We start from the raw sequence: 12,423 nt of genomic DNA, 5'->3' as shown, positions 1-12,423 counted from the left end.
ACATTAATTATGAAGAATGAAAATTTATCAAAAATATATTGTTGATTTGAAACTTTTGTTAACACTGGTCATATTTGTGTACCTATCTAGCCTATTGAAACTGAAACGTATTTCAATAATCCATAATTATCCCTAACTAGCTTCTGCCAGCGGTTTCACGGGTGAACTTTTTATCCCGGTACGGGAAGTATCCCGTACCGGGATAAAGTAGCCTATAGCCTTCCTCGATAAATGGGCTATCTAACACTGAAAGAAATTTTCAAATCGGACCAGTAGTTCCTGAGATTAGCGCGTTCAAACAAACAAACAAACTCTTCAGCTTTATAATATTAGTATAGATTAGTTCCAACGTTGACCCTGTCATAAATAACACAGGTCAACACGAATTTTGAGTCTGCGTTCTGTATCTCTGATTTTGATTACTCATGCTTAATATTCGTTTTACATTGTTTAAAGGTACAAAAGCAAACTTTATTTATTATAATTAGAGTTACTGCTTTTTTTTCGATGTTTACAATCAGAAAATAATCACTAAATAACAGACTCAAAGAAAAATATTTTTTTTTGTTGACTTGTGTAATGTAGTAAGAACAATTACTTAAGTGATGTAGTTAAACTGGTTAATAAAACCCACACAATTCCCAACACTAAAAAAAACACAAAACTTTGCAACCTTTTCCATGACCGCATCTGACTACACATTTAAGTAGCTACATCGAAACCGGGAAATGCAAGTGAACATCACAGTTACGCAATATGGCGGCCGTGACGTCACCGGCGTCTGCGCGTCTCGCCTCGCAGGCAGCCGTCCAAGGGAAAGTTCGTAAACAAGGTTTCAGCTGTTAAATATTATGACTTCATGATACAAATGTGCATCGGTTTTATAATGTCAGGCGGTTATGAAAATTTCGTGTTACGTGATTGAAACAGAGACACATTTTCATAATTATATAAGTATTCATATTCTAAATCAAACCTGAAGTTGTTTTTTTTTTTCAGTTTTTTTTTTATTTCTGAAACTTTGTTTCCATATTCATACCTGTAAGTATTTGATGTTGGGCCCTCGGTATTGAAATCAAATTACTGTACTTTTACACAAAAAAAAACAACTGAAAGAGTGGGTCTCTTTCAGTTGTTTAGCATAACAACTTGGATTCTTACATTTTCCTCTCAAAATATACCTAACATCGAAACTATTAGTTGCCTACAGCGATCTTTGGCATCTATTCCGATATTTTCGTCAAATTAAAATAATTTACGACTCTCAAACCACACGAATATATAACAGACGAGCTTGAGATAATATCACGGTGGATTCGCGGCCAAATTATCTATTAGCCGTGACATTCAATTTTATTTGCAACGCTAATAGAAATATATGACATTATTATTTTGCCGTGTAACTCTGAAATGATTTCCGTTGTCATATTTTCAGAGTAAAATCAGCTGTCTCCAGTGTGTGTTTTATTTTTCACGCCTGAACTTTGTTTTTTACAAAATGCCTTATTTCCGTTCCTCGTAATTTAGTCCGTATTTTCGCAGTGACCAACGGAACCGACTTTAATTTAGCGGCATATATAGGTACCCACTTAGTAAATAGTTTTCAACACGTTTTCAAAAGTCAAAACGGCACTTTGACTTTTGAAAACTACTTTAATGAGAAAGTGGCAGTACCATAGGACCTACCAGTTTCTACAATCATAGTAAGATGTATATTTGCTCAAACTCACTTTTTAAACTGTACCTACCTAAGGGCAAATAAATACCTATCGAATGTAGGATAATAGAACACATTTTAGCCGAGTAATAAAGAAAGTTCTGGAACAAAACTTCATATTTGACCCAGCAACGAGAGGTCATTTCGTCAGTAAAGTGACATCGCACTTGTGTCAGACACTGCTGACACTACACATACATTCTTATTCAAGCGAGCTAATGACCTGTTCTAGATTTTTGTAAGCTTTAAAAAGACTTGTGTGTAGAGAGAATTTTAGGTGACCTGAAGTGAACCTAGTGGTCGTTAGCGTTAGGTACTGCATTTTATATTATATTATTATCGCAGGTTTGATTCCTATGTGGTGTCGAAATAGTCGTTTAATAAAGCCTAAGGTTTTGACAAGATGAAGAAAAAGCCGTAGCATAGATTGTTCCTTTTTAATATTTCATGAATAAATTATAATCTAGCTGTATTTCATCTTGAAGAGAAAATGTATGTAAGTAATCTCTGAAACGCGCATCACATAATTTTCCCAGGCGAAAACTAAAATTTTCTGCTTCACGTCCAAAAAGTTGCGGAAAATATTATCTACTCCGACAATGTGTTAGAAAACCAATCTTACACTAGAAAGAGTGTTCAATTTACTTAGTGGCACACACTCATATACACGTATGAATGAATTCACTTTCGTAGGGTTGTCACAACATTTCAATGAAGTCCTCAAAAAAGTTAAAATTACATCGCAAGTTACTGTTACAGTTTCTGTAAGGAAAGCTGAACAAAATGGAGACAGAGTGTGAGACTTAGAAATGCAGCACATAACTACGAAGAACAATACATATTGTCCGTACATCTATGGATAGGTACCTACTATAAATATATGTATATAGGTATTATAACGCTCTACAGTTTGTTTTGCTTGTTGGCTTGACACAAGCTCAGCTGAAATCAGGAAGTACCGGTCTGATTTAAAGAATTCTTAGTGTTCAATTTATTTTTTGAAGGAGGCTATAGACTTCATTTTCTCATATAAGTCCTTACCAAAACTCACTTAAATTTTATTATACAGAAAAATATTTCGTGGTCGACCTCTCTAGGGTTGTCACACTCTTCAATTGGAACGACGTGATTTGTCCGACACGACTGGAAATGAAACGTCCGGTCAATTCGCGTGCTGCAGCTGCCAATAGCCACTCTCGAGTCGTGACAACTTCTTTTATATTATAACTAGTTCGCGCCGCGTGCGTTTTAGGCTGTCCACAGTAGCATTTAAACACAGCGAAGTTTCTAGTCCTTACCTGAGTAAGAGCGTGCTAAAAAATTAATTGTATCTACTCACTATCGTGAAACTACTAGCTACTAGCAACTCAAATGATTTTAAATTTACATTTTCTACTATATATTTTGAGATTAAGTTAGCTACCCTTCGTTACAAAAGGAAAACCCGTGAAAAACTTGAGACTTCTAGCTTTTAGTTTCTAAGGTTATGTGATGATGAGGGTGTCAATGATTTTCGATTCTACATAAACAGCTAGATTAGGAGTTCTTACAACGGAGTAGCAAAAGTAGACACTTGGTTCCTTTTAAATAACGCAGAACAGCAAGGTCGTTTAAAGACAATTTACCCAACCGTAATTTCCGACCTCACATAAATAAGGTCGTGATTTCGTGAACTTGCACTACCTCTTTTTCTATCACACGATGAATATGCGTTATGGTAATTCGATTAGAGGCTGATTGAATGAAATTGTGTCTACCTAGCTACTCGATGAAGCAAAAAAATATAAGTAGGTACCTAAACCAATCAACCTCCATAAAGTAATTTAAAGTTAGCTGTTAAAAACTTCTCCACTCCGCTCCATTTTGTCTGGTAGTCCAGTGGAGTCTGGTAGTCCTAAGACCCCATTACTGTCTTTTTTTATTGCTGGAGAGCAAGCACTGCAGTTATCTATTAACTTTCCAGAATTCTGCAGTCAATTTCGACGTGTTACCAAAATCTCTTATTTATTTTTCCTAAATATTTTCCTAGTGACACGCCAAAAGTTGTTCCTGCATAAAATGAATTTGGTATTCAACGAGCAAACTATGCGAGGTTGAAACATTCTGTCCAAATTAAAAGTTTTTAGCTGCCATACTTAGAGAATGTTACCAAATGGAGACGCCACTGCCTTCCTCTCTGCTAGAAGTAAGGGGGCACCGCTCATACTTGTGTTTATATTGGTGGGAGCTTCTTTCACACTCCAGAGAGTAACACACAATAGAATCCACAATAATATTTATTTAGGAGAAAATTATAAATACATTTTCATGAAAGCACAATGACATGACACAACACAGACAACCACTTTTTATATATGCTTCTTTTTAAGTACTCCAAATTCAAATTGGTTAATAGGCCAGTAGGCCGACAAGTAGTAATAATTGAAACTTTAACACGCCCCCTCAATTTTACTATACTAGCCCCAAGCCTGAAGTACACTTATAGTGTTTAATCGCGGGTAAAGCTTTAGTTAATACATCGGCTAACATCAAATCTGTCGGCAGATGCTTCAACTCTACAACATCACCCTTCAATACATCCCTAATAAAATGATACCTTATATCTATATGTTTGCTACGGGCATGGTAGCCGGTATCGTTTGCAATATATATCGCCCCCTGGTTGTCAGCATACATCGTAGTTTTTGATAAGTTTAACAGACCTATTTCTTTCAACAAACTACTGAGGTAAAGAGCCTCTTTCATAGCTTCACTAAGACTTATATACTCAGCCTCGGTTGAGGATGTAGCCACTGATCTTTGCTTTTGCGATCGCCATGAAATTGTAGCTCCTCCTAATATAAAAGCGTAACCAGAGTATGATTTCCGATCAATTAATGAGTTACCCCAATCAGCGTCTGAGTAACCCGTTAACGACTTTCCTGTTTTTCTAAATGTTAATCGGTAGTCAGTAGTCTTCTTTAGATATCGAAGAACTCGTTTAGCGGAAATCCAATGAGTATGATTTGGACAAGTTGCAAATTGAGCTAACTTTGAAACCGTATTAGCAATGTCAGGCCTTGTGGCAACACTCAAATACATCAATGTTCCTAAAAGTTCGCGATATGGCCACGGTTCCTTTTCCTTGTATTCTTCGTGACGCTTTGGAGCTGCAAAATTTAGTCCCACCTCAAAAGGTGTCGATACGGTTTTGCAGTCCGTCATTCCAAACTTCTTTAATGTGTCTTGGATATATTTACGCTGTGATAGACTTATTACACCGTCTTCCTTCACTATCTCTATACCCAAACAATATTTGGCTGGTCCAAAATCCTTTAACTCAAAATCATCAGCTAATTTCTTCTTAAATTCTTGTATCAAAGTAAGATCATCACAAGCAACTAAAATGTCATCAACATATATAACAACTATCAAAACTGTTCCATCCTTCCTCCGCTGATAATATAGACACGGTTCATTTTTGCTTGGTTTCAGATTCATTCGACGAAGTGTTTCATCTAATCTAATATACCACTGTCGTCCCGCTTGCTTTAAACCATACAATGAACGCTTTAAGAGACAGGCATCTCCTCCAGCTTGAAGATCCACTAACATTTTATTAGCAGGCTTTCCAATTTCTGAGCCCTCTCCCTCTCTCTGAATCAGCGTATGAAGGTTTTCTTCTAACATCTTCGGTATCTGCATATATACCTTTTCGTCGATTTTGCCGTTTAAATAAGCAGTATTGATATCTAGTTGATGGACTTCTAAATTCAATTCTATCGCTAGTGCCATTAAAAGTCTGATAGTTTCAAGTCTCGCTACTGGGGCATAAGTTTGGTGATAATCTACACCATAACGTTGACTATAACCCCTTGCTACTAGACGAGCTTTCTTCTTTGTTGTCATATCGACATTCAGTTTAGTTGTCAAGATATAGCGACAGCCCACAATCTCTCGATCTTTTGGTTTCTTAACAATATCCCAGGTTTCGTTCTTCACTAAACTTTTGATCTCAGATAAAATTGCTTCTTGCCATTTTTCACTCTCATTGCTTGATAAAGCCTGTTCAAGTGATATTTCAGCCATCGCTGAGAAAAACTCTTCATCATCTACATTTTGATTAATATCACCCTGTATACCTTCTTCAGGTTCCATTGAGTCCGGGTGCATTTCTTCATGCTGTTCAGTTTCTTGTTCTTGAACTTCTACCATATTATATACTTTTCTTGGGCGACCACGTTCTCCCTTTACAAGTTTCGGTCTTCCAGCGGCTCTTTTCAGGATAACTTGTTGCGTATTATTTCCCTCATTAGCTGGCTCGACCTCTGAATGTACATCACCAGGACAACTATCTCCATTGCCGTGACAATTAATCTCAGGGGCACAACGTACAACATCCGTATGAATTCTTTCATTGGATTGATCACCAGCGCCTGTCAATGTCTCATGCGTGGCAGGTATAGATAGTTCAACTCAGATTTGCGCGCGGCCCTATGTGTGCGTCGGCTTGTAAATATACAACTTTCATTCGTGTGACAGTGACGTCGTCCGAGCATGACGTGTTCTTATCGCTTTTTGTTATGGGTACAGTCGTTTACGAAAATGTCTAGTTCTTCACGGAGAAAATGTTTTAAGGAGTCAGGTAGCGTTTCAAAAAAATGAAACAACATTCAAAGCTTTTTATTATTACATTTTACAGTTTATCATTATTTTCTCATACGGCTTTTCAAATTGACATTGACAGTATCTAAGAAATAAATGAAGTGAAATATCTAAGATGAATTAAATACTCCTTACATATTTTCTAGCTCGGGGTACGCGGACAATAAATAAATGTGTGGACTAAGAATGTAAAAGACCTATAATTTAGTATAATAATGGAAACAAAATGTGTGGGGAATTTAAAAAAATTATATTGCTTCGCATAATGTCGACCAAAATAAGACGGAAATAATGAAACTCATAAATGAACGTTTAAGTCAAATTGATGAAGGGATGTTGAGTAATACTTGTCGACATGTACAAAAGAAAAAAGAAGAATACTATAGACATTTTGACATGGAGTCAGAATTTATAATTAACATTGGTGAAAGTAGCGAATCCGAAAATTCATCATTTGATTTTTCAAGTAGCGATACAGAATCATTATAAATAAATAAACTAAATTACGTAATAACTGTACTTTAAACAGCCGTATACAACCCCTAAATAACTGTATTTGTACCCGACTGTATCTCTTGTCACGCACACAAAGTCACTGTATATGTACAAGGGTTACCCACACATAGGGCCGCGCGCACGACTGAGTTGAACTTACTATAAATAAGTATAGAATTCAGTAGTAACTGGACTTTTCGCATTTGAATGTGTATCTTCAACTTCCAGTTCAACCTTCTGATGAAACTGTTTTGGTTCCTCTTTGGGAACAAATTTAACATCACGAGCTTCAACGACTTTATGTTCACCTGGTATCCAAATTCGGTATCCTTTCGTACATCTCGGATACCCGACAAAAACTCCCTCCTTAGCACGAGCATCGAATTTGACTTTCGTTGGTGTCTTGTCTAAAATATAGGCTTTTGCTCCAAAACTTCTTATGTTGGATAAGTCGACTTTAGTTCCAGTCCATTTTTCAAATGGAATACCACCATTTAGACTACTCGTTGGACAACGATTGCGTATGTAGCACGCAGTCAAAACAGCATCCGCCCAAAATCCTACGGACAAACCAGAAGATAATAACATGCATCTAGCCATTTCAAGTAAAGTTCTGTTCATTCGTTCACTGACTCCGTTCATTTGAGGTGATCGCGAAATACTCAGCCTTCTTTGAATGCCTTCTTGATTTAAAAATTCATCAAATTCACGACTGCAGTATTCACCGCCGTTGTCAGATTGAAGGAATTTAATTTTCTTTCCAGTGAGTCTTTCAGCATGACTTTTGTATAGCTTAAATGCGCTAAACACTGCACTTTTCTTTCCAAGTAAATATACTTCACACCAACGGGTACTGTCGTCAATAAAAGTTACAAAATATTTCGCTCCGCCAATTGACTGTGTTTTTAAAGGACCTACTATATCGGAATGAACAATACGTAATAATTCATTACATGGACCACCCGATCTCGAAAAAGGTAACGAACTCATTTTTCCCTTAGCACAAACATCACAATTCGATATTTTACGTAAATCTGCCTCCTTAGTATTATATCCGCAATGGTTCAACAACTTTAAGAGATCTTTACCATTTAAGTGACCTATGCGACTATGCCACTCTACTATGTCGATTGGATCAGCAATAAAATATGCTTGTTCATCCAATCTCTTAAAAACGTAAAGATTTCCTACACGTTCGGCTGTCATTACAGTATTTCCGTTTGACGAATTAATACAGGCCCTATCTTTATGAAATTGAACTTCATACCCATTGTCTGCAATCTTCGCTACAGATAATAAATTACTACGAAGATCTGGTACATACAGGGTATTCTTCAAAATAAGCCTCCTGCCTGATGCTGACAACCTTACGTCACCTTTGCCCTTTACATCCGTCGACAGATTTGATGTTAGCCGATGTATTAACTAAAGCTTTACCCGCGATTAAACACTATAAGTGTACTGTTATATCGAAATAACCCCTGTTACCAATATAAAATTAAATTGCTGAGTTTCCCATTGCATTGACGTCAATGCAATAGGAAACCGATGTTATTTTAATTAGCGATAATAATATTTCTTCAGTTTTGGATTGGACTTCCGTCGGGTAACTTTCTTTCTATTTTCTTGTGATTCTAATTATTTTTCAATACATTTTTTATTTTAGCCAATTAAATAGTTTTTTTTAAAAACCATTTTCCGACCCACTCCGTAACAGTGGTGTCAGAAGTGGGATACCAGTGTTGATATCGCCGTAATCGTTCCACTGGTATTCCATAACGGGTCGTGTGTGTCCTGAAAACTGAAAAGTTATCGTGTGTGAACTTCACGTTGCCGACGAGATAATCCAGCTCCGGGGTGTCTATATTTTCTCTAAGTGAAATCACACCTCGACAAACTCAGTGCCATCTCCAAAGACGAGTCGCGACAGTAAGCCTTACGAGTGTCCTGCGTAAGCCTGCCGATCGTCCCGAATTTCCAAATTCCATCTCCCAGAGCTCAATATACGCGAGCTCTGTCACCTTGATATCGCCGCAAGGAGCCGGTGATCGCCCTTGCCGCCCTGCCACGCGGAGCTGCCGCGTGGTGCTGCCACGTGTACGCGTTGTGCACGCGCGTGTGCCGTACATCGCCACCCCGCTGTTCCTGACGTTCCTGCTGCTGCTGGCCGCGACTTATCGCGCCGCAGTCCTCCTGTTCCAGTAATCGTGCTAATTCAGTGCCAGAAAATGCGTATCGAATTCTTCGTGTTCCTGTGTCTGTGAGTAGAACATATTATTTTGCTGTTATCGCTACAATATTCTTAATTCTTATTAGGTATTTTTATTACCTAGGGTATCACATATCGTAAACCTTATTCTATCATAATTATACGTGCTACTCGTCTACCTTTATAGTTTCCTTTCAAGTTCATAATGTCTACGGAAACAGCCGAAAATTCCTCTTCTAAGAAAATGTCGTTGAGCGAACAGTTTCCCATCAAGGTGCTCTGTGATTTTATTAGCCCTTATAAGGGAGAGCGCGAAACTCTTACCGCCTTTCTCACCAACTGCCAAAATGCCTTAGATTTAGCATCACCAAGTCAAATAGTTTTATTAAATAAATATATTCTATCACGCCTTGAAGGTAAAGCTCAGATTGCGTGCTCTAATAAAATATTTTCGGATTTTAATCAGTTGAAATGTTTTCTTAAGCAAAATTTCGGTGAGAGGAAGCATTATAATCATTTGTTGCTAGACTTACAATCGTGCAGGCAAACAACAAACGAAACTGTTGCGCAATTTGCCCTGCGTGTAGAAAGCTGCCTCACCGATCTTCAATCAGAAATTTATAATTCTGAATCCCTAAAGAAGGACATATCCGGTCGCATCGCTATGACCGAAGATTTGGCATTATTTACTTTTAGTTTAGGATTAAATCCACGACTGAGTAATAATGTCAGATGTAGGAACCCAAAATCACTTAATGATGCTATCAACGTGGCTCTCGAGGAGGAAAAGATACAAAACCTCCTGTATAAAACATCTATTAAGCCTAAATGTAGGATCTGTGGTAAACCCGGGCACTCGGATGCTGAATGCCGGGAGAAACAAAAGCGCACAGGTCCACCATTTACTCCTTCGGGGCCTCAACCATCAACATCATTTTATAACTCGGGGTCTCAACTTTTCTGCAAATATTGCAAAAACAGAGGTCACGATATTACTCAATGCCGCAAAAGAAAATATAATAGTGAACGGCGTAATACGTTTAATTCCGAGAATCGCGACCGTCCAGCTGCGATGCATCATGTTACATTCGAGCCGCCGACATCGTCGGCGCCGTCACCGACACCTTATTATGTTCCTTGTGAGAACGGTGACGACCCTGAAAACTCTTTAAACTAACACCACGGATTACGAAAATGTGCCGTCGTTATCCGGATAATTTAGGCACTCGTACCTTTATAAATAAATCGCATAAAAACGATATCTCATCTCAACACGCTCTCTCGAGAGTCCCTGAATCGTTGAGTCAAAAACGTATTTCATCTCAGCATGCTCCAAAGAGAGTCCCTGTTTCGCTGAGTCATTCTACTATTTCATCTCGACACGCTCCTCCGAGAGTCCCTGTTTCGTCGAGTCCAAATTCTATTTCATCTCAGCATGCTCCAAAGAGAGTCCCTGTTTCGCTGAGTCGTTCCACTGTTTCATCTCAACACACTCTTCCAAGAGCCTCTGAATCGTTGAGTCTAAAACCAAATTCATCTCAGCACGCTCCAAAAGGAGTCCCTGTTTCGCTGAGTCAAAACTATGTCTCATCTCGACACATTCCACAGAGAACCGCTGTTTCGTCGAGTCAAAATACCATTTCATCTCAACAAGCTCCTATTAGAGCCCCTGTATCGTTGAGTCCAAAATTTCCTTCTCATAATGAGTCCGCTATGCCGCATTATCCTAAAGAGGAAATTAAAATCAATCCCGAAATTCCTGTCTACGAGGTATCTTCATACTCTAAAAAGGTGTCATTGCCTCACGTATATGTGAGTACTTCCCTTTCCATTCATCCGTTGCGCCTTCTTATCGACACGGGAGCGAGTATTACTTTGGTCAAACTGTCAAGTTTAACTAAAGCGCCTGAGCTATCTCGTGAAATAGCTAAGATAAAAGGTTTTAATAATGTTAGCACCTATTCAGAAACTTTAGGCACGTGTCAGATATATTTTACATTGAATAATAATCGCCACGAGTTTAAGTTCCATGTAGTTGACGATAACATTAACCTAGAGTATGACGGTATCATTGGCAGCGACTTTTTAAATCATTTCAAAGCCAATATTGACTATACCTCACAATCAGTTCATATATGCGGACAGAGCCTGGACATAAACTATATTCAACCGACTTACGTCATTCCCGCACGTTCCGAAGCGGTCATCGAATGCGCAGTATCTAATTACTCACCTGAACATTATAAAAATAATGAGGGCCTATTATTAGATCATTCTATAAGCGAAGGCATTTATATCGCAAATTGTCTTGTTACTATAAAGCCTAATAAAAGGATTAACGTAACCGTTTTAAATACTACTAACTCTGATATCCAAGTTCGAGACTTTAAAGTCCAGTTAACGCCTCTTGAATATGATACTGCCACAGATATAAACGAATCCGTCAATGCTTTATCCTATTCAGAATCTGACAGACCTCAAAAGGTATTGAATCTAATACGTTGTTCTCATCTAAACTCCGAAGAAAAGGAGGCACTGCTAGAATGTTGTTCTGAGTACACAGATATTTTCCATTTAGAGGGCGAACCTCTATCATTTACGAACGCGATCGAGCACTCTATAGATTCGGGTGATTCAGCCCCTATTCACGTAAAGTCGTACCGTTTTCCTGAGTGCCACAAGGAAGAAGTGGACTCACAAATCCGCAAGATGCTCGATCAAAATATTATACGTCCGTCAGCGTCACCTTGGAGCGCCCCTGTTTGGGTAGTTCCCAAGAAGATGGACGCTTCAGGTAAAAAGAAATGGCGTATAGTAATAGACTATCGCCGTCTGAATGACGTCACTGTCTCTGAGAGTTACCCTTTGCCGCTTATTACTGATATATTAGATCAGTTAGGCCACTCAAAATATTTCAGCACATTAGATCTCTCCAGTGGCTTTCATCAGATCAGAATGAACTCCCAAGATGCACAAAAAACGGGGTTCTCAATAAACACTAATTCTAGCAGTACAGGGCATTACGAATTCTTGCGGATGCCTTTTGGGCTTAAAAACGCCCCTTCGACCTTCCAGAAATTAATGAACACTGTCCTTTCTGGTCTCCAAGGTCTCCATGCATATGTTTATCTTGATGACGTCATAATCTATAGTAGTAACTTGACATCTCATATGGACAAAATCAGGTTAGTCTTTGACCGCATCCGAAAGTTCAATTTAAAACTCCAACCTGACAAGTGTGAGTTTTTGCGACGCGAGGTCGCTTATCTTGGGCATATAATCACCGACAAAGGTGTATGTCCGAATCCCGAAAAGGTCAAGGCCGTTTCTCAATTCCCCACTCCTAAGAATCCGAAGG

At 38.4% G+C, this 12,423-nt stretch overlaps 1 protein-coding gene across 1 annotated transcript in view; it reads right to left on the bottom strand.

Annotated features, from left to right (window-relative positions):
- The window catches only part of LOC124636750 (katanin p60 ATPase-containing subunit A-like 2), a 35,258-nt gene that overhangs the window by 6,696 nt on the left and 16,139 nt on the right, over window positions 1-12,423 (bottom strand). The gene's annotated exons all lie outside the window — the stretch shown is intronic.

This window comes from Helicoverpa zea, chromosome 15 (assembly GCF_022581195.2).
Source record: "Helicoverpa zea isolate HzStark_Cry1AcR chromosome 15, ilHelZeax1.1, whole genome shotgun sequence".
In the NCBI taxonomy this organism is placed as follows: Eukaryota; Metazoa; Arthropoda; class Insecta; order Lepidoptera; family Noctuidae; genus Helicoverpa; species Helicoverpa zea.
Note: the sequence above shows the minus strand (reverse complement) of the source record. Positions and strands in the feature narration are given on the sequence as shown.